Source organism: Mirounga angustirostris, unplaced genomic scaffold (assembly GCF_029215605.1).
Source record: "Mirounga angustirostris isolate CCGP_5_RB_7025 unplaced genomic scaffold, mMirAng1.0.hap1 SCAF_10, whole genome shotgun sequence".
Taxonomy (NCBI): Eukaryota; Metazoa; Chordata; class Mammalia; order Carnivora; family Phocidae; genus Mirounga; species Mirounga angustirostris.
Window position 1 is genome coordinate 24,266,701 of NW_026991718.1, and position 22,860 is coordinate 24,289,560.

Consider the following 22,860-nt stretch of genomic DNA (forward strand, 5'->3'; position numbering starts at 1 on the left):
GAGCACTCGGCGTCCCCACTTGAGGAGGCACCATTGCAGCTCGGTGCAAGAGGCCAGTTGACATTTCAGTTGACCTTTGAGGTTTGGTGGCAGATAAATGTGCTTCTTCCCCTGGGCTTCCCAAAATGTTTGAACACCATTGGAGATCCAAGACATGAAATCTGCCTTCCTGGGGCACATTGCTTTGAGGTACAGAAGATGACAGTTAAGGTGACTGATGAGGGGGACACTCAACGGAGAAATCTGGCCTTTAAAGGTGCACTTAGGAAAGAATGGATCAGCTCAGGAAAAGGGGAGGGAAGTGTACACCTGAGAGAGAGAAGGAAGGAGACATTGTGGAAGGGGTGGATACCTTTCTAAGGTAAAGATTGCAAAATTAGGTATCAGACCTTGAGAGGTCCTGCAGCTTTAGGGTTCACTAGCTTCCCAGCAAATCTGCTCTGGCCTGTGGAAGACTTCCTTGTGGGGCTCAGTATTCTGCTCAGGTAACCCTAGCACAATGGAGATGTAGCTCCTGGTCTGCTCGGCAGGCCCTTTTCCCAGAATAGCAGCAGTGACCGTCTATCTTGACACCTTGACCCTGAACCTGATCCCCTGACTTTGGCTCAGTGTGCATGACACCCTTGTACAGTTTTAACAGATGTTCTGAGGCCATCTATCTACTCTGTGCCAGGAATTAGGGTTATAAAACCGAATAAGTCAGACTCAGCCCCCAAGGACAGAGCATAATAATAGCGGTGACAAATATAGAAACCAATGTTTAAGGTGGAGGTTGGTGGAGGGGATTCAAGGTATGAATAGCAGCTCTGGAAACCCCCAGAAGGGGTGATTTAACTATGCCTGGGATGGAAGGAGAGAACACGAGGGGAATATAAGTCCACCAAGCAAACTTTTCTGTATTCAACATTCAGGCTAACATTAATGGGTGTGTAGAGTTTCCTCATATTTTCTACAAAAATGTGATTGTACTGGGAAGCTCAGGAGAGAGAGAGATCCGGGTTTCCATCTTGGGTTGATGACTTATTAGCTGTATGACATTGGGGCAAGATTTTAAAAAATTTTTGGTAATCCTTTTCTGAAAATAGGAACGACAATATTATTCATAGGGTCGTGTTGAGAAGTAAGACAACAAATGAAAGCACAGATGTCCGACATATAGTAAGTCGCTAATAAATGTTAACCATTATAATATGCATATTGCTCTCAACCACTTACATATAAATCAGCTTGCTCATCTCCATGAAAATACAGAGAGCACTACCTTTTTCATGGCTACATACTATTTTGATACGACTATGCCAGTTTATGTAACCAGTCCCCTATTGATGCATGTTTGGGTTATTTCTAAATAGTCACAACTATAAACAAAACTCTAACAAACAACTTTGCACGTATGTTTTTGCACAATTGTGCAGTTATTTCTATACTAGTCATTTCATGAACTGAAACTGCTGAGACTGTGAATTTGCCTATTAGAGTCTTTCACAGATATTGTCAATTGCCCTCCAAATGGGGCACACCACTTTAAATTCCCACCCATGGTAAATGAGACTTCCCTTCTACCTACCAACACGAGGCACCATCAGTCTTTTAGATCTTTTCTATGAGGGCTTTACTGGAACAGAAAGGAACAAGAGCAAGGCCAAAGAGGGAGGCAGGGAAGCAAAAGAAAATACATCCAAGGGTTCGAGAAGTCCCAGAAAGGAGGGGGAGGTTGAGAGCAGAGGGCTGACTGTCCCATATGCAGGCAGACCTGTCCCTATTCTGCTCTGGTCAAACCCTAGAAGTTTGCCCCTCTGCCCAGGGTACTGGGCCTTCAGCACCAAGGGCAGTACCAAGATGGTTCTGGAAGCATCCATTGCTCAGGGTCTCATGATCCGAGCCCACAGCACTAGGCCACTAGGCCATGTTGTCTGTTCCTTTTGAGGGAAGCCCATGGCAAGGTCTTCCCCAAACCTCTGGAGTCTCAACCTAGGGCTACAGCAGACAAACCAGTGATTTCAAAACCACATTTCGAGAACACCCGTCTGTGGCACAGCTTTCTATGGAGAGTTTCCTGAACACTAGAGAAGTTCAGAATCTAAGTTCAGATACTTTTCAAGATCAGCTCTTATGCTTTTACCCTCTGAGGCAATCTAAGGCAGGAGAAGGAGCTTTGGACAGAATGGCTTTGGATGCATGGAGACTTTCACTAAAATCTCCAGCCCTGACGCTCACCAGTAGGGTGACTCTTATCTCAGTTACCTCATCTGAGAAATGGGGATAATATTCTCCCCAAGAGGAAGAGTGTGTGTGTGAAGATTACATAATAGAATCTATATCAAGGGCTCATTAGCAAACGTAAGCTCCCTTTCCCCTAATCCAGCGTGGAACAGGTGTGGGGCTGGTACCCACAGATACACTGAACTGGATTTTATGTGGGGCAGAGTAGTATGTTTGAGTTGGGTTTTCTGCAGAATTTGGGGGAAAAAAACCCCATCATCCCACTATCTACTCTCTCAAAGCACTGCTTGTTTTGAAAGATTATTTGTGACAACTCTGTGAAGATGATAACAAAATCCACTGCATCATATACTTTAAATGAGTGAATTGTATGGTATGTGAAAGACATCTCAATACAATCGTTATTACAAGAAAAGATTATCTGTGGAGGTCAGTTTTTTGCTACCTAATTTTGTGGCTACAAAGAACCAATGAGAATGAATGTAATTACATATTGAAATATTAATCTTTGTGCTTTTCTATGCTTTCTCGGTCTTAATTCTCCTCAAGACATCTATGTCATTTAATGATAATTAGGATTATTCAAACAGGAATGCAAAGGGGGAAAAGCCAATGTTTTTTTTCTTCACTTCCAAATTTAAAAATTTTGAAAGCTGAATTTTTTTTATTTATACAAGAAGGATTTTGTTGAAAGAAAAGGTTCATGACATCAAAGCAGGCAGCCCTGAGGGAAACAAGATAGAGCGTTTATGCTCAACATTGACTGGGAGAGCATGGGGGAAGACCAGACTACTCCACTTCAGCCACTGCACATCCCCCCCCCCCCCACAAAACCAGAGAAGTTCTCCTGGGTGGCAGCAGGATAGAGCAGGACCCTGGAAACCAGTGGGCTGGGATGGTATGAGGTGGGGGTGGAAAAGTGGTTGTGGGGGATTCATGGAGAAAAGTAGAGTCAGCAGTAACTGGGTGAGTCTTCACCATTGAAGGGGCTGCATGCTTCTAAAGACCAAATCTGTAGGCTGCCATCCCCACTAGAGTGTGACAGCCTATTGAATGTGCTCAACAATAGGGGTGCAAGTCACTGTCCCATGAGGACCTTTTTTCCATAGCTGCCTGTTCCACCTGTGGATGTGATAAGTGTCACATTTGTCCATACACTAAGATTTTGCTGAGCCCCATCCCAGCTGCTCCAATTGCCCAATGTCATCATTCCTTTTTCAGTGACCCCAGGTACAAAGCCTATAAGCACTGACCAAGGACATCCTGCAGGCAGAGCCCTGCCCTGCCTGTCTTCCAGCCTTAACAGAAGACCACAACCTTGCATGGTTCCCCATTGAGTGCTCTTCCTAAGTACTTTGTGTGGGAGTCCTTAGCTACAGTTGGGTTCTTTTTATCATTTATTTTTTAAGCTCAACTCCTACTCTGTCCAGTTCTTGCATCAGCAACTGCTCTGCTCCCTGGCACGAAATGAGAAGCATGAAGAACCCATTCAGTTCACTTTTTAAATCATTTGACATTTTCCAGACTTTCTAGCTTAGAAGTAGCCAAGAGGAGGAGCAGACAGGGGGATAGGACCCATATATGATTTTTCACCTCTGACATTACTTTGTCAGGAAAGTTCCCAGCTCATAGAGTGTAAGAGTTGAAAGGGAGGACAGGGAAGGACAAGATTCTTGATGTCCAAAAAAAAAGAAAGAAAGAAAGAAAAAGAGAGAGAGGAAAGGAAAGAAAGAAAGAAAGAAAGAAAGAAAGAAAGAAAGAAAGAAAGAAAGAAAGAAGAAAGAAAGAAAGAAAGAAAGAAAAGAAAGAAAGAAAGAAAGAAAGAAGAAAGAAAGAAGAAAGGAAGGAAGGAAGGAAGGAAGGAAGGAAGAAAGAAAGAAAGAAAGAAAGGAAGGAAGGAAGGAAGGAAGGAAGGAAGGAAGGAAGGAAGGAAGGAAGAAAGGGAGGAAGAAAGGGGAGGGGTGAGGGATGAAGTCACTCAGCCTCTCTAAGAAGCCTCTGCTCTGAGGAGTGCCTCTCTCCCAAAAACGCCTTCACAAGAATGTTGAGATTAAGATCAGAGGAAGATAAACAACTCAGCAAGGATCCAGGCTGAGCCCAGTTTGGTGCTGGCATTGACGTCCAAGTCAGACCCTGGCTTACCAAACCCATCAAAGCCTTGAATTTTAAAATTATGATGAGGCTTTGTTGTGATTATTTCCAGAGGAAGAGAAAGATGAAGAGAAGCAAAATGCCTTAAAATGTTCTTTCTTCATCCTGGAACATGTCCCCTGATGTTGGAAAGGGACAAAGCTAAATGCAACATCCTGAACATACACCACCACAGCTGAGAAAGGATGAACATGGAGTGCCTTAATGACAATTCATGTGCAGAGGATCCAGTAGGAGTATTGAAGCTTCAGAATAGCACATGTGATCCAGGTCTGGGCTTTTGTTAAGGAACAGAGCCCTGAATATGGAGATGACCCCTTTGTACCTCTCCCCGGTAGGACTGTGTCTAAGGTGCTGGGCTGAGTTTTCACAGAGAAGAGGTCTTCCAACTGAGAGACACTCCCAATTCATCGCCACTGCCAGCTCTTTTCACTGTCCCATTTCCAGCCTCGAGTCTCCAGATCCCCAGAGCTAATCTGGAGGGGGGCAGAGTGTTGGACATCTACCATCTGTGCTTCCCCGATCCACCCTCGTTTCCTTCTGGGAAATCACCCCTCCACCATTCTCTGCCTCACATGGTCAGCTGCCCACCTCTGAGCTCCAGAAGCATGCACATAACCCAATTCTGGGAATTTTTGTTACAATTCTTAGGAAACACATTCATTTTTAGCTGAATCTGAAACTAGAAGGAAGTGAATGAAAGCTGCTAGAAGCAACCACTTGGAAACATCTGCTTAAGAGGAACATCAGCTTAGAGCTAAGAGATAGATTCTCCTGGGTCCAATAGTTCCTGAAGGAGGAGTTACCCTCAGACCAGTAGCTTGGAGTTATATGAACCAGTAAGTTTCCTTTGTGCTTAAAACAGGATAAGTTGGGTGTCTGCCCTTCTAAGCAAAGGAATCCTGACGATACAGAAAGGTCAGTAGCTTTCACCCTAACTTCTGTTGAAGCTTAGAATTAAAAAATAATTCTTAATTCAGACTGTTCCTCCAGCTTCTTCCCTGATCTTCCCACATGGCAATCATATCCAAGACCCAGAATCCCCTAGGCTTAAGAACTTGAGTTACTTCCAGTTGTAGGTGACCCCTTCCTCCTTCCACATTATCCCAGTTGGTAACTCTGTAGTTCTTCCTTAATTCTGATTCTGTGGCCCACACTCCCAGATTGCTCTGGATTCTCTGGTCTGGGGCTCTTCCCGCCTGTTTGCACCTCCCAGAATTGGTCTTTACCTGGCCAGGGTCTGAACTACTGTGAACTTTGAGCACTCGCTGGCTACCCCTGAAGTGCACCCCAACAGCCAGGTCTTCCCATCCTGGGAAAAAGGGTCTTGAGCCATGAAGACTGAGATCTACCCCTAAAGATGCTTCTTGACTCTAGTATGATTCAGACATGCACCCAAATGGGAAACCCAAAAGGGACTAACCAGGATGGCAAGGAGTCTAGATGCAATGAAGGGGTCGCATTGGGCCTGGAAAAAAGGTTAAAGGAGAAACATGATGTCTTTCTGCAAATATTTATAAGACTATCATATAGGACTAGAGCCAATGGAAGAATGTCCCAAGGAGATAAATCTAGAGTCAATAGAAGAAATTATTTTGGATTGTTTCTATGCACTTGAGAATTGCCCTTGACTTTAGCAAGAACATCTTTAACATCCTTGTCATCTCTGAAATGCCAGTCCCTGTGCGGGTCAGCAAACACTTCTGGATGGATTCCTGGCAATGACATCTAGGAGAGCCTGGGGAGGCTGGAGTAAGCTTAGAGTGCACCTTCATGAAGAATACCCACTTCCCAGAGCTGGAGCAAATCCCTGGACCTTAGAAGCCTGGGAGTAAGAATCCCTGTGCATGAGCCGAGCTCAATCCCAGGGAGCTGAAATATTTACTCACTGGAGGACAAAGGGAAGAGCCCCTTGTGCTAAATCAGGAGGTAGCCATCTTCATAAGACTGGTGGAAAATGGGGGCCCAAGTTTAATAAGGGTAAATCTATCAAAACCAAACGGACATAGCTCACATCCTGTGGGCAATAAACATCCACAGGTGAAATTTTATGAGGTTTTAAAGGGAACTTTATGAGTTTTGAGGGAGCCTTAGTATAAACTGAAACCAGCCATGGAAAAACAATATAATGTGAACTGTGGAAAGCAATAGTTGAAAATTCTGTCACTGTTACCAAACCAAAGAAACTGTTCAGAGAATGGAGAAAGATATGCTAGACTTTATGTCTCTCCCATGATTTCTGGTGAGGTTGACTGTCTTACCAGCAATATTTTTAACTCCTTGACAGCAAAGACTAAAGGTCTCCTGCTGCCTGCACAGCACCTGGTACAACGTAGGTGCACCTGTGTGCACAAACACACATGAGCTATTTCCGAGATGGGCAATCACGTTTGTGAGCACTTCTACAGGTGTGCACTTCCCTGCTGTTCTGGGGACTTTTTGTATTGTAGGCAGAAAACTTACACTCAGCATGAAGAAACTTTCCCAAGGTCACACAGTTAACGAATAGCTGAACCCTGATTTGAACCTATGTCTCTCTGTCCCTAGAGCCCATGTCCTTTTAACCACATCTACATTTGCCAAATTTTTGGATTTCATCAACCAATATTGTTTCAAAAATAAGAGAACCCTGATTGGGTTGCCAACATTTTACTGGGAGGATATTGTCAAAAATTGAGAAAGTTAAATTACAGGACACAATCTCAGAATAAAGCAAATATATTGAGTATTAAAAAAGACTCACTTCTTACCATGAGTGTGTGCATACATGTGTGTGTCATTGACAGGCACCCGGCTGGCTCCTGAGACTGTAACTCTCCACCACACTTTACTCTCTTCGTCCCTTGTAGCACTGAGCACGATGTCCCACACAAAGTAGGTGCTTTAGACTTGCCATTGAATAACTAACATTACTTGCTCTTTGCCGTTTGATCCTCTGAAAAGACCTCACTGATACGGGGTCTTAGTGGGATCACGGACCCAGATAGCTCGCTTCATCTTGCTTAGCTTTGCATGTATGGCTTAGGAAAAGCAGGACTTTGCTACCACCACCTCCTCCCCGCTTGAGAACAGCAAGATATCTCCTCTTGGCAGACTCTATCAACACAGCTTCGTGTCTTTGCACTAAAGAGATTCCATCACTACTTCTCTGGCCTACACTCTCACCCTCAGACATAATTTAAGGAATGGGGTCAAGGAGGGCTGTGCAGCCCTAAGAGTTGAGTGAGCACCTTGGCCTGGGGGTTCCATGGTTTGAGCATCCTGTTCTCTTGTCCCACTTCTTCCACTGAGTGACCTTAGGAAATTCTCTTCTTTGAGTCTCAGTTTTTTTCATGTGCAAAATGCGGGGAGGGGTGGGGGAGAGGGGTTTGGCCAAAACAGCTAAAAGGGTGCTTCCAATCTTGGCAATCTATACCTCTCTTCCATCTGGCTGATTGCAGCTCCTTCCACATCATGACTCCTTTTGTTTGAGAAAATCTGGAATTTGGGGATGGAGTCAACAGCAAGTTGGCCCTTGAGGAAGATTCTGTAATACGATCGCGCAGCTGGTTAGTGATTCTACATGAGTGCAAGATCACTTGAGGGTGGAATGTCAAAGTTTACCAGACATTATCTTGGACCATTTCTCCTTTTTCCATGAGACCAAATCATTATCCTCAAAAGCATTACAAATGGTGCACATCCACCAGATGCTGGAAGGCCCTAGCTGGGAAGCAGAGGACCCACGCTGGGGGTCATCCACCCCCCTCGGTTTCTCCTTGGCTGGGCTTACACTGCAGTGCCCGGCAAGAAGCTTGGAATATACGACTTGTCCGGTCACCAGCCACAGCCCCAGGAGGTGCTCTCATACCTACTCGGCCTTTCATTTATCTTTACAACATGAAACCAGCTATTCTAGAAGCCTGCCTCACTGAGGGAAAGGTTAAGTTACAGGGCCCAGCTTTAAAAAAATTTTTTTTGAAAAGACTTCCTTCCGCTTTAATTTGAGAATAGTTACTTCCCTGGCACCCGCCAGAACAGGGCTATTTGGATGTCATCTACAAACAGAGAAGAAGGAGAGAGCTAGCCGACTGGCCTGCCTGCTGGATTAACTTTGGTTTCTTTTTCACATACAGATCAAAAACCTCCTGAGCTGTTAACCCTCAGCAAGGAAGTGACATCTACAAATAGAGAGGATTTAGCAAAAGTGAACACGCACTATGTGAAAATGCATTACATTGTTCAGTGCTGGAGATTTCTGGTCACCTCTGTAAATATCCTGAAGATTCCCTGGGATCTATTAGCCATCTTAACCTACAAGAAGGAAGGTTCCCCAGACTCTAGGAGATTGCATGGTAACTCCATCTCCAAAGAGACAAGTGGGTGATGCCTCTTGGCGATGCCTTTTACATAATCTCTGGTGATCAGCATAAGAGCTAAAGAATAGAAAATCAAAGTCTTGGGAAAAGCCCAAGACCAAAAAGAGAGGCAAAGAATTACATGTCCAAACAAAAGAAATAATGAGGACAGCGTGAGAATGAGTTGATTCAGGGAAGGTCTTCAAGAAGTTTGGAGAGCAAGCAAGAGCACAGAGACCCTCAGAGAAAGCTGGCGAAGGGAGGGATGCCCCAAACTCGGAATGTGCCTCTGAAGAAATGTCTGTGAGTGGGAGACCAGGGAAGAACACTGCTCAGGTGTCAGGGCACCGGGTCCAACCTGACCTCTACTGAAGGCCCAGACAACCCAGAAAGAAGACTCTCCGTGTGCTCAGCAGCCATGGAAGTCTAAGGCAGCTGACAGAGAAGGAGAGGGAAGGAGGGGCACCTGACGAGGAGGTGTTGGGTGGAATTTAATGGGGCTCTAACCACCCAAATGGTGTTCAGTCCCCCTAAGAAAGAGCAAAGGGTTATGGAGAAAGAGTCAAGAAATTGAAAAGGCAAAGGGAAGCCTTCTATTTAGGAACTACCTGGAATATCCCGCCACCAACATGGTGAGCCAGAGAGGCTATTCTCTTCCTTCTGTTGAGGGATTCCTCCCACACCTGTGAATACAAAAGTGTGTCAGCATCGCAGAATTAGAGATCAATCCTGTCTCGTTTTACCGATAAAGATACCTAAGGTCACCCTGAGAGCTGGTGGTAGAACCCCGGCTGGAGCCCCTCCTTCCCAAGCCCACATTCTCTCCACTCTTCCCTCAATCTCTGGCACCCAGAGAGGGTGCATCTCTGTGCCCCCATTTTGGAATCTGAGAGTCTCTCGGGTCTGCCCATCTCTCTGCTCTAGAGATCTTCTCATCTTAGGCTCTTGCTTACATGAACCTCATGCCACAGGTAGCAAATCAGCATCCCCTGAGGTCGCGAGTGTGCATTAAGCCTCTGCTAGGTGCTGTGGGTCTGCTGGCGGCTCTCTTTAACTGCTGGCCCTGGAGCCTCTCCTGGCCTTGGCTCTGGGTGCACAAGTTGCCCGTCTCCACCCAGGCCAGGCATGTGTGTGATTTGGAGGCAGGGGTGGGGTGTGGAAGCACAGGGAGCAGGGAAGACCAGGGAAGGATGTGAGCAGCCACTAAGACCAGTGTCCCTGCACATTTCCAAACACAGCTGGGAGAGATGATCACATGCAGGCCTATGGGTTACACATGTCTGAATGCTGGTGACATTCTGCCCTAGTCTAAACAATGAACAATGCAACTCTCAGAACTGGGAAATGTGAATTTCCGAGGCTTCTGATTATAGGTTTACTGCTTAAGCCCAAAGCTTCTGTCACTTTGCTTGAGAACCAGTTAAAAGGGTAAGAGGATGTTCAAAAAAGTCCTCTAAAGCAGGTTCCATTAGCCCCAGACTCTGTGTACATCCAAGCAGAAAAATAGAAGCAAGATGTAGGGACCAGAAGAGAGGCTTTGCAGGAGGAACTGGTTTCTGTCTGAGCGGGATGAGCTGTCAAATCCTTCGCTTAGGAGAACCACAGGCTCCCAAGTAGCCCTGAGCTGGGATGGAATCGAGGCTGGAGAACAGGCCGTGCGAAATTATCTTTCTCAAGGTCTAGTGTGTGGGCTTTGCCAGAATTTCCGGATATTAGAGGCCCCACTTTTTACTCTTTAAAAGGTATATGACTCTAGTTCTCCCACTCTAGAACCCCTCTAGGTGCTGTTCATTTCTTTCCAACCCAAAGAAAGAACTTAATCAAATACCTATTCTGAGCCAAACACCCTGGCTGGGGCTTATGGGGATGCAAAAATGAGCTGAGCAGGACCCTTGGCCTCACAGAACTTAGAACAAGGGTGATGAAAAGTCGAACTGCAGAAGTTTGGTTAGTTTTAAAAAGTTTCCCCAAATTCTCCCCCTGCACTGCTGAGAAGTTGGCTCCCCAGCAGTTCTGATTGCAGGTGGAACCAGAGCCCCTCTCGTGGAAGCAGGTGGCTGCGAAGCCACCCGTCTGGGTCCCGTCCACTTGACTCTCACTCAATGGTCCCCTGAGCCAGGTGGGAGTGAGCTCCAGCTGCTCGCGAGCCCCCCGCCTCCTGGGTGTCTGGGGCTCGGGGTGCTCTTGGTGGAGTCCGGGGAGCAACATATCAGTGCCCCGGCCCAGGATGCTTCTTTCCGTTTGTGCCTACGGCTTTCCTTAATGTCAGTGTTTGGGGGTGTTGATGGCCCCCCGGGGAGGATTTCAACACTGAAACCCAGTCCTGGCCACGGCCCCACCGGATGATGAGAGAACACGGGAGGAAACAAAAGTGCTTGTGTTAACAGAATGTCATTTCCCAACATGATTCAGGCCCCGAAGCTGAGGCAGGAAAAGGAGAGCAAATGCCTTCCCATTCATCACGTCGGACACAGCTATTTTTAGAGCGCACGCCAGCTCGGCGCAGGGCTCCCGGCTCCGAGGGCCCCGCAGTGGAAGGCGCTGAGGTCGGGTGATTGAGCCAGTCAGGCGTGGGGATAGTGCAGGTGTGTGTGTGCGCAGCGTGCGTGTGTTTGTGTGTGTGTGTGATGTGAGTGCGTGTGCATGCGTGTGCGCGTAGGGAACGGAGGAGGGGTGGGCTGGCCCTGTCCCGGCAGAGGTGCAAGAGCTGTGCCGGATGCCCTGTGTGAGCAGGAGGGAAGCAGCTTGGAGGCAGTCGTGGGGGGATGGGTGAGGGAGAGGAAAGGGCCTGGGACTCAAGTGGGGCCTGGGCTCATGAAGCACCCCTCCCAACCCCGCGGTGGCCTGACCTGCCCCTGCATGTGCACAGACACTCCTCCTGGGTTGAGGGCAAAGCCGCCTATGTCCTAGACCCCGTGGGATGTTGGCAGGCTGCAGGTGCCCTTGGCTTTGCTATCACAGCCTTGCAAACATCTGGCCGCATGAAGGCCTCCGTGGCCAGGTGCGCTGGCCTATGGAAAATAGATTCTGCTCCAGTCAGCACCTTAAGCACCCATTTTCCTAAAAGACAAAATCTTACCTGGCCGTGGAAAAAGACACCTGCCTAGCCCCCTTCGCATGCGCCCTTTTTGCCAGGGACAGAGAAGAGGTTTCCCCTCGTTTTCACCCATCTCTGGCTCTCATTCTCCTACAGAAGGGAAAGAGAGGGAGGGCTGCACTGAACTCAGCCCCGAGGCAAGACTGGCCCAGGGTGTGACTCCAGGCAGTCTTCCTTCTCAGTCTCAAGTCTTCTTCTATCCTTCCATCTTAAATACCCTGCCTTTCCAACTTCCACCTCTGCAGATGTCTCAGCCCTGAAAAAGATGCATAAACTACCCATCGTGATGAGAACTAACATCAACAGCTGAGGATGAGGCTACCTCTTCCTTCTTTCCCCAAAGCTCTCTAGATGGGCCGCAGGGTCTATGGAAATGTAGTTTATACTCTGTGGGCTTAAGAGTTGATTCACTTGCCATTAATAGCTCAGCTGTCACTGAGGTTCTGGGCAGTTTTGAATCTTCTTACTGGCAGAGAGGGTTTAGATGTTTTCCTGCACAGCCATGGGATGGCTTCCCACAAGCCAAGACTATCAGATAAAGCATCCCACGGTGGTAAATGCCTACTACTCCTCCCAGGAAAGCAGGAGAAGCTCATACGAAGTCTTGAAGGAGCTGCCAGCACATTGGAAGCAGGAGCCTCTCTACTGCTCCTTGGTAGCACCCAAGAGATGGAGGGTTTATCTGCTTTGCACCATGGCCCAGATGGTAAAGGGATGGGGGGAAATTGGTACTCGGAGGGGACAGCAGGTTCATTTCTTTTTACCTGTGTCTTCTCCTCTGAGGAGTTATCACAAAGAAGTACCATCCAGTCAGTAACTTAGCAGGAAAAAAATGCACTTGGCTGCATTCAAGGACTATCAGGATCACCTGTATATGTAGCCCAGCAGGTGAGGAAGAAGAAGTACCGCCTGGGAAGCCAGGAGCCCAAGTCCCAGCTCTGCCGCTAGTTTGCATCCACTGTGATCTTGAATCAACCAGCCACCTCTCTGCACAAAGAAAGGAATGGATTGGACCAAATTATCACGGTTCCTTTCCAAAGTAGCACAAAAATATATGTATAACTGGGGAGGTGGGGCTTCTAGAAAAAATGCTCCTTGGAGAAGTTAGTCCTCACGCCAGTGGTGGAAGCTAACAGAGAGTAGAATAACAACGGCTAAGAGTTATTGATCTACTGAACGCCAGGCGCTGTGCACATCTTCCCATCAAACCTTACAAGAGCCCTGCAAAATACATGTTCTCTCAGTGTGTAGATGATGAAACCAAAGATCAAAAATGTTAAACCAATTCCCCAAGGTCACAAACTGGCAAAGGCAGGATCCCAGCCTCCATCCTTCTGATGCCAAAGCCCATGTGTTTCGTCACACCATACACACGCCTCTCAGTGGATCAAGGAGAATAATTCCTCTTTGTTCCTTTTTCCACTTTGAGCATCTTTTTTAAAAAGTCTGTCCCTTCCCTGTGCTCCACAAAATTCTTATAAAACCACTGCAGTGCTGCCTATAGCTTCCCCAGGAGCTGTGCTGGGGCAAGTCAGGAATAATGTTGATAAAGCACCAGGCCCCATATGCCACTAAATCAGAGTAATTTACAAGTGATGGTCAAATGACGGCATTGGAAAGCTTGTGTGTGTGCTGGGTGCTCGGTCCACAGGAGGATGAATCAACCGCCAGCGCACTTCTTTTCAAGGACCCGAAACCAACCAACTTCCTGCTTTTCTTTCTTTTGAAGCCCAATGGGTGGTGGTGCTTCGAAGTCTGAGGGGGTTGGGCTGTTTGCCGGGCCCGTCTCGAGCTCTGCAGTGCCGGCCGGCAGAGGCCCAGGTGTACGTCGGTTCTCTCTGCTGCCCCTTTCCCCCCTTTACCTTTGGCATCTCCTGTGACTTTCAAAGCCTCTTAGCTACCCCCCATGATGTTCTTCTCTGCCTTTCTGTTTTCCAGTCACTCTCCCATATCTCTTTGACCTTCTCCCTCTTCTTCCTCCTGTTCTTTGTTTTCCTTGATGACAAGGAGCTAACCATTGGGGAGACACACAGCCTTGTCCCCAATTGCAGTTGCCTTCCCATGACTACAGCAATCTTTGTGACACTGCAGTACCACGCGTGAGGTTCCGGAGAGCCGGCAAAGGGGACACACTGCTGGACACTCAGCGTGGTCTGTCGCTGAGAGAACTGCTTCATTAAGAACTTAATTCACGAACTGCAGTTCCCAGGCACGGCCTTCAGCAGGAGAGGGGTCCAAGAGGGGACCTCAGCCTGCGGGAGGTGATGGGGATTCACGTTTCTGTTCTTTTTCTTTCCTCCTCACTGGGAACATGAGCTAGCCATGGGGTGCTTTGGTCATGAGGACAACAGAGGAGTCCCAGAGACATAAGACATTGGCAGCATTTCAAAACCAACTGGCATTCTTCTCTTGCTTCCATTCACAATAAGATTTACTTTAGAGGAACCTTGCAAAGAAGCTCCCCCAAACCTTACCGGCCTCAAAGTTATCCCAGTTACCTCTGGCCCCAAGAAACTCTCCAGGTTGAAAAACCAGTAAAATTGGCCTGCTTTCCTGCATGCTCAACACAAATAACTTTTTGTGCTTGGTAAGTGGGGGGATAGTGATGATAAAGGATGGTTGAAATAAGCAGAAGTGGTATCTAGATATGCTGATTTGAAGTTAAAAGGCTCTCGTCTTCTCTCCAGTTCCACCTCTGACTCTCTGTGTGACCCTAAACATTGTTTTCTTTTTCTGTGTCTTGGTTTCCATATTTATAAGATAGGCTTGTACCAAGAAGAAACCAATACATAATTGGAAAAGAAAAAATGTTATGTAAATAATATTAGAGATTCCCCTGCTGTTTGCTTGATAGCAGTTCACTTAGAAGGTTCAAGATCCTTTTGATCTGAGATGAGAGGGACCAGCTGCTGAGAGATAGAGTCTGATTTAATCCAGAGTTAACCTTGCAGAAGTTCTTTGTAGATAATTTGTGGTGCTCCTTTGTAGTCTAAATCCAGGACAAAGGTGGAGAATATGATTTGCGGAATGCGTAACAACCATAAACTATAATTTCTGATCAAACCATTTTCTTCTTTCTGTCCTGTTTACATTTCCCACGTATGTCATCCTGGACAGACTCAACGAACCATTCCCTCTGGATAGGTACTTATGACCTCACAGGGGCCTTTTATATTAACCATGGGGCTCTTGGGTCATGTATATTTAAGTAGGAATGGATAGCTCAGCAGAGCAGAAGCTATACAAAAGTCAGGATGGAAAGTATTTCCAGCATCTTTGACTCCCCACTTGAAGGGGCTTTAAGACAATGTGGCTCCACAGAGCCAATATGGAGAAGGGCTAGCTGCGGGTCAGGGGGTCACAAAACGTACTTACTGGACTACATACAACTGTCTCCCCATGATCCTCCCTCACATCTCCATGGCCAGATTGGAGCAGCCTGTGGAAAAAATTCCTGTCTATTTTCAGAAACAGATAAAAGCATTCAGATTATGCAGTGCAATCTCAGCCTGAAAGCGGCTGGAAAAATCTGTTCCTTGCTCCTGTCACTGACCCCCCGACCCCTCCAAGTAAGGACATTCAGGCCTGCTTCCCCTCCTCTCTCCTCATCTCCCCCTCTGCCCCCTTCCCCCCCCCCCCCCCAGTGCAGACTGACCCTCCCACTGCACAGCTGGTCCTTATCTGCCCTGTCGGAGCCCTCCTCCCTTGGAAGACTGGAGACAATGGAATACAAGTTGGTTAAAAAAAAAAAAGAAAGAAAAAAAAGCAAGTGGTTCAAGAAGAAATCAGTGTTAAATCCATGTTTCTTTTTATGTGGAGTTTTGGGGAGCATATTTACAATGCCGTCTGGTCCTCACCACCCTAGATGGGGGTCCAGGGCAGGAGGCCCAGTCTCAGGCAGCCCCACGGGCCTCATGTGCTAAACACAATCCGTTTCTGGGAAGGACAATATTCCTGAGCCGAGCTGCCTAGGACCAGATGGCTCCCTGTCCTGATGTCCCCCAAGCATAGAGGTTTGGGAACACTGACTAGTTCGTCAAACTGGATCTCTTGCACAGGGGATTATTCCTGGCTTTAGGGGAGAGCCTGTTCAGCGACGCCTCCCCTGTCCAGTGCACTAATGTTTGCCATGAATCAGTTATGCTCTGAAGATGCAAAATTGTCAACACAATAAGCCAGGCTCATGCTTAGTGCATCGGGGAGCAAATAGTCACACTCGAGAGCATTGCTCTGTTAGCTTTTCATCTGGGAGGCACCGGGGGTCTTGGAGCTTCCTATTGAAAACATGTTTTTCTTCCAGAATGCTCTTTGCTTGCACCCCTCACTGAATAATTCATTAAGCACCAAACTCCTCCTACAGGCTACTTGTTTTGAGCACAGATCTTTCCACCTCCCCTCCAGGCAATGGGTTCACAACCCAAATAGAAGCCAAGTGGTGACAGCTACTAAAGGAGCCAAACAGGATGAATCTTCCCAGGGGAATGGGATGGGCCTCTCATTTCCTCCTCCCTCGCTTCCTCCTCTAGATGCGCCAGAGGGACAGCAGGGCTGGAGTGAAGAAGCCGCCATCAAGCAAGAACCTTTTGATGAGGGAATGAGGGCCTGTCCATCTGGCAGATGGATGGAACTAGCTATTACTGCAGAGAGGGGCTCCCAGATGGGAGAAACAGAGAGCAGGAGCAGAGCCACATGCCGAATGCATTCCAGGTAGGATTGGACACAGCAGGAGAATTTAGGGGACACTGATAAACCCCACCAAGGCTTACGGGCCCCATTTCGGTGTCTCTAGTTTTATTTATTTATTTATTTATTTATTATTTATTTTATTTTATTTAAGATTTTATTTATTTATTTGACAGAGAGAGAGACAGCAAGAGAGGGAACACAAGCAGGGGGAGTGGGAGAGGGAGAAGCAGGCTTCCCGCCGAGCAGGGAGCCCGATGCGGGGCTTGATCCCAGGACCCCGGGATTATGACCCGAGCCGAAGGCAGACGCTTAACGACTGAGCCACCCAGGTGCCCCATCTGTGTCTCTACTTTTAAATTGAAGGCTCATGTTCTATGAGGCAAGAACCAAAGATCAAAGGGGAAATGGTTGTGATATTTAATTTAAAAAGCAGTGGCAGAATACTAGAAGGAGAAACCATAACTCAAATCATACCACCTGGCATGTCGTTGAATACTTTGTACAACTCCAGGCCTTCATTCAAGCAGCTCCTCTGCCTGGAATGAACCACCTACTCCACTTGTCAAACTCCTACTCATCCTTAAAAATCCTGTCCAAATGTTTCCTCTTCTGTAAGGTTTTCCAGGATCCCTTCTGTCCCTCGTACTCCAGCAGAACCATCTCTCTCTCTGTGGCGATGCGTACTATCTTCAGGTTCGTGTTCTAGTTAGTGAAGTATGTGTCTGTATCCTCCAACAGAGGGTGAGCACCTCGAGGACAGAGCCCATGCTTTACTCAGACCAGTGGCCATTCTCTCTACTGACTAATGATGCTGAGCATCTTTTCATGTGCTTATTGGCCATGATCATAGATCTTCTTTGGCAAAATGTCTATTCAAGTCCTTTGCCCATTTTTAAATTGGGTTGTCTTTTTGTTATTTAATTCTAAGTGTTCTTTATTCTGGACATTAGATTTTTATCAGGTATATGTCTTGCAAATATTCAGTTCATCGTTTGAATCGTTTAAAAGTATAGAGGTCAGTTCACAATGTCGTGTACCATCACCACTAATTGCAAATGCTTTGTCCTTCCAAAAAGCAACCCCATACCCATTCAATAGTCATTTCCTATTGTCCCCTTCCTGGACCCTAGAGAACCACTAGTCTACTTTGTGTCTCTATAGATTTGCCAATTCTGGACATTTCATATAAGTGGGATCATACAATATGTGTCCTCTTGTATCTGGCTTCTTTTATAGCATAATGTTTTCAAGGCTCATCCACATTGTGGCATGTGTTTGCACTATGTCATTGTACAGATACACACATTTGGTTTAGCCATTCATCAGTTGAGGGACATTTGGGTTGTTCCACCTTTTAACTATTCTGAATAATGCTGCCATGAATATTTGTTTACATGTCTTTGTGTGGACATATGTTTTCAATTCTCTAGGGTATGTGCATTTACAAGTGGAATTAGTAGGTCATACATATGCTAACCCTATATTTAACATTTTAAGGAACTGCTAAATTTTTCCAAAGGAACTGCATCATTTTGCATTTCCACCAGCAATATAGGAGGGCTCCAATTTCCTCACATCCTTGCCAATACTTGTTATTTTCATTTGTTGTTGTTTTATTTTTGTTTTTTGTTATAGGAATCCTCATGTGTATGAAGTGGGTATCTCACTGTGACTTTGAATTACATTTTCTCTACTGACTAATGATGTTGAGCATCTTTTCATGTGCTTATTGGCCACTCGCAGATCTTCATTAGCAAAATGTCTATTCAAGTCCTTTGCCCATTTTTTAATTGGGTTATTTGTCTTTTTGTTATTTAATTCTAAGTGTTCTTTATCCTGGGCATTAGATTCTTATCAGGTATATGTCTTGCAAGTATTTTCTCTTATTCTGTGGGTTTTCTTTGCACCTTCTTGATAGTGGCCTTTGATGCACAAAAACTTTAATTTTGATTAAGTCCTATTCATCTATTTTTTTCTTTTGTTGCCATATCTAAGAAACCATTGCTTAATCCCAGGTCCTAAAGTTTATACATATATTTCCTTCTAAGAGTTTTATAATTTTAGCTCTTGTATTTAGGTCTTTGATTTATTTTTGTGTATAGTGTAAAGTACGGGTCCAAATTTATTCTGTTGCATGTGGATATCCAGTTCCAGCACCATTTGTTGAAAAGACTGTTCTTTCCCGGTTGAATGGTTTTTACACTCTTGTTGGAATCAATTTTTCATTCATATTTTACACTGTTACTTTCTTAAAATCATCACTTGAAATAAGGTCACTCGTTCAGTCCTAGGATTTGAAAAACTTGATAATGTCAAGATTTTTTTTAAATACAGCAATCACATCGAACTGTCTTACCTCTACACACTCAGAATCCATTCCAGGAAAAGTTAACAACATTCAAGGCTGCACATTTTCACAAATGTGGGAATCACTTGGATTTTTAGACTGAGAGTATAAACCAAAGAGAGTGAGAAAGTATATCTTGAGGTTGGGGGGTGCAGGAGCTATAGGGTATGGGGTTAGAGAAGAATGTGTAGCAAAGGCAAGCAGCCCTTGGGAGAAAAGAGCAGAGCAATGACAGAAGTAGTAAGAAGGAAAACAAGAGTGAAAAAGCAGACCAAGAACTGAGGGCTTCCCAAGTGTGATGTTTGAAAGAAGGCTTCTCTAGTATACTTGATGATTAAATAACTTGCTTTTTAAAAAGTACCAGGAAGGGGCACCTGGGTGACTCAGTCAGTTAAGCATCTGCTTTCCACTCAGGTCATGATCCTGGGGTCCTGGGATTGAGCCCCATGTCAGGCTGTCTCCTCAGAAGGGAGTCTGCTTCTCCCTCTCCCTCTGCCCTTTCCCCTTGCTTGTGATCTCTCCCCCTCTCCTTCTCTCTCTCAAATAAACCAATAAAATCTTTAAAAAGCACCAGGAAGCTGAAAGGTAATTCTCCTTCAGCCAACTCTGCTTGCTGTCTTTCAGGCTGGTCTTGGCTAATGCTCTTTCCTTTGTCTCAAGCATCCTCCACCTCATCCCACCCTACCCTACCGGATCCCACCTCATCCTTCCTTCTCTACCTAACCCATCCATGGCATCTCTGAATTTCCAGATTGGGCTAGCACTCTCTTTATGTTTCCCAGAGTATGCTGCCAGATGTCAGAGTTGGGACTTAGCACATTAATACAGGGAACATTTTTTATTCAATGTGTGTTTTTGCACTGGCTAGTAAGCTCCTTGGGACCAGGAGCCATGTCTTACTCATCTTTGTAAGCCATGGACTGAGAGCAGTGTATGACACTCAAAGACTGCCAAACTGAATTGCAAATGAATGTAGAGTCAGCCTACAGAAAAGAACAGTGACTGAGGGGTCGGCCCTAAGAAGGGATCTAGACACTAGAAAGGGAGAGGAATGAAGGGAAGCACTTAATTTGCTCTGGTATTCTCTTTCAACCTGTTCCAAGCTAACTGTATATGCTAGACTGTACTTGTAATCAGCTAGCCTGAGCTTTACTCTCACTATAGTGAGACAGTTGAGCGCATTACAAGGAGTAGATGCATGTGCGTCAGCGGACGCGGTCGGGCCAAGGGGGATGCTGCTCTAGAATAGAAATGGGCAGTCTGGGCTGGGATTGAAAGAAAACATTTCCTTCCTTGTTTCCTGCCAGAGAAGTGGCAACACAAAAAAACACAAAAAAAGCAACATCAGAAAGCCGATAGGCAGCCAGGTATTTGGAGTTTGCCCTATAGTAGAGCTAGGCATGGGCGGTGGGGGATCTGACTATAAGCAGCAGGTCAAAGAAGAAGGAGAAAGCGCTATAATCGGAATCTACCCAAAGTTCAAATCAACACGGGAAGGGTTTTTCCCTTCTTTTTAACCTTTTTTTTCCAAATCAAAAACCAATATAGCAAAGCCTAAAACACTTTTTTAATTAAAACAACAGTCACAATCTTAATACCCTAAAACAAATATTTTCAAACTTCTGCATATTTTCTTCTCGTTTTGTTAAAATATATAATTGACTATATGAATTCAATCATTTTGTTGATACGATGTTAAATTTCATATTCTCATTTTTGTCCTTTTATCACAAACATTTCTATACATCAATCTTTTATTTTCATTATTTTAATACCTGTTTGGTATCCTTGAGGTTTCATAATCATCATATTTATTATCAGTTTTGATTATTGCACAGAACTGAAATAACATCAATCATACAGCTTCTTTGATACTGATTTCTTTCTTCAGGATAAACTGCTAGGAGAGCAATATCTAGCTTAAAGGGTATGAATATTTTTATAGGTTTTGATATGCTTTGTCGTATTATTTTTCGAACGGGTTGTAACAGTTTACGCTGCCACCAGTAATATACGAATTGCCAATGTCACTCACAGCCTGACCAGCGTTGGATGTCACATTTTAACTTCTCCCAGTTTAACAATGTGAATCGCTGAGTCAATGTTGCTTTAATCTACACTTACTTAATTATAAAGAGAAACCTTTTTCCTTCAGTTTATAGGCAATCTATAGTTTCTCTTTTGTAAATTAATTGTTCATCTTGTTCTCCCCTTAGTGAAATCTTAATGTTTAGTTTTAAATTTTTAATGAGTTACTCATAAAGTATCACATACTTATAAAGTATATACTCTTTGCCATGATTGCTAAAAATATTTCTCCAGCCTTCTCATGGCATTTTATATTACAGTTACCATTTTTCATTATGTTATTTTATTTTTCATTTTTCATTATTTTAAAACTCTTAAAATAATTATTTGTGTCTCAATGATTTCCTTTATTGCTTCCAAATTGAGAAAGCTATTTCTCCATTGGTTCAGCAAAGCGTCTATGCTGATTTTTTTGTGTAGTTTTGCCCTATAAATTGTCTATTTATATATAATTCTTAGCCCGACTGGAGTTTCCTTTATGATACAATATAATATAAAGTACTGATCTAAATAAAACGTTTTCTAAATTTATGATCAGTGATACCCACATTAGTTACTAGGTTACTCTTTCTACTCTCTTATTTATCACATATCACATTTATATAGTGAGATGGAGTGCTGATTTCTCTTTTCTTCTGTATTATCTCTTTTCCCTATTTAACGATAAAAATCACTGTTGTAATTCTTTGTTTATCTTAGTATCTCCAGTGCCAACTATATTGATTGGCATGTAGTATATGTTCAACTAATATTTATTCATATTAAATTTATACTATATACTAACACCATCCTAAATTTCAATCCAGAGTATTTTTTTTTAATTAAAGAAGAAATAATTTTTACCTCTCTTTCCTGGCTGACTTGAGTGACACCTCGGAGTCTTTTTCTCTATTATCTCCCGAGCATCTCGATTCCTTCCCACCTTCATTTCTTGCCACATTCTTTTGAGAAGTGTGAGAAGTTGAAATAATAGAATATGAGAGTGGGCACGTTTCCAGATTGGCTTCACATGCAGGATCACATTTTGGTTCTCACAACAAACACAAGAGGCAGGCATTCTCTTTCCATGGAGGAAGGGGAAACTGAGAGAGTTTCGCCCACTTGCCCAGGGTCACACAGTTTGGGATTGTGACTCAAATCTGAATCATCCTGTTCTAAGTCCAGTATTCTTAACAACTTCCTGATTTTATAGATCCTAGAGTTTTGTGCCTTAGTTACCTAGGCGGTACAGCCTGTGAGCCCGTCAGTATTTTCTGGCCATAGGCTGACAATGACAAGATGCTTAGAACATTCTGGCAGATCACCCCCACTAAGATCTGAGAGAGCACCATTCCCCACCCAGAACTAGTTCTGACAACAGCACAAGCTGTGGCTATAGGTACGTGGCAGGGCTGAAGGAAGCCAGACACCCAGTCTGATAGGCGACATACCAGGGGTTGCGGAGGGCACCTGAGGAGCCCTCATCGTTGAGTTTCAGGTGGCAGACTGCTAAAGGAAAGTCAGAATGGTGGACTTGAACTTGAGCATAGAACAGCTCTGTTTAAATACAGGCCTTGAGCTGACCACAGGTCACAGGCAGAATGGCAAACAGGGAGGGGACTAAAAATAGCAGCTGCAGCTGGAAAGCAAAAGACAGGCCTGACCTGTGAGTAGTCTAGAAAGGACCTCAGGCAGAGCATCAATCCCTCTGTTGCTCCCTCCTGCTGCTGAGTACCCCTCCCCCACAGGCACCCTCCTTCCAGCAGGGGGACTGCACAGTTTCACTGGAAGCATAGCAAGCTCGACTCATTTCTCCATTCCAGTGTAAGGAGTTAAAACTTAAAATGGCAAGTCGGCCTGGGATTCGGGGACAAGGCTCCTCTGGGTCCATCCCACAGGGCCATGAACTGATCCTTTATTTATGCTGGGTTGTCTGTCTTTGTTCAGTTCTG

At 45.1% G+C, this 22,860-nt stretch overlaps 1 long non-coding RNA gene across 7 annotated transcripts in view; it reads right to left on the reverse strand.

The window, feature by feature from the left end:
• Positions 1-22,112, reverse strand: part of LOC123850444 (uncharacterized) — a 43,330-nt gene extending 21,218 nt beyond the window's left edge. For 3 of the 7 annotated variants that reach the window (XR_010405500.1, XR_010405499.1, XR_010405502.1), the window contains exons 1-3: positions 21,773-22,111; positions 12,573-12,795; positions 9,320-9,394 (exon numbers count right to left, since the gene is read on the reverse strand). This is a non-coding gene — a long non-coding RNA (uncharacterized LOC123850444). Of the gene's footprint in view, positions 1-9,319; positions 9,395-12,572; positions 12,796-21,772 lie in introns of all 7 variants that reach the window. The other 4 variants (XR_010405498.1, XR_010405503.1, XR_010405497.1 and 1 more) reach the window with 3 other exon arrangements.
• Between the last annotated feature and the right edge of the window lie 748 nt (positions 22,113-22,860).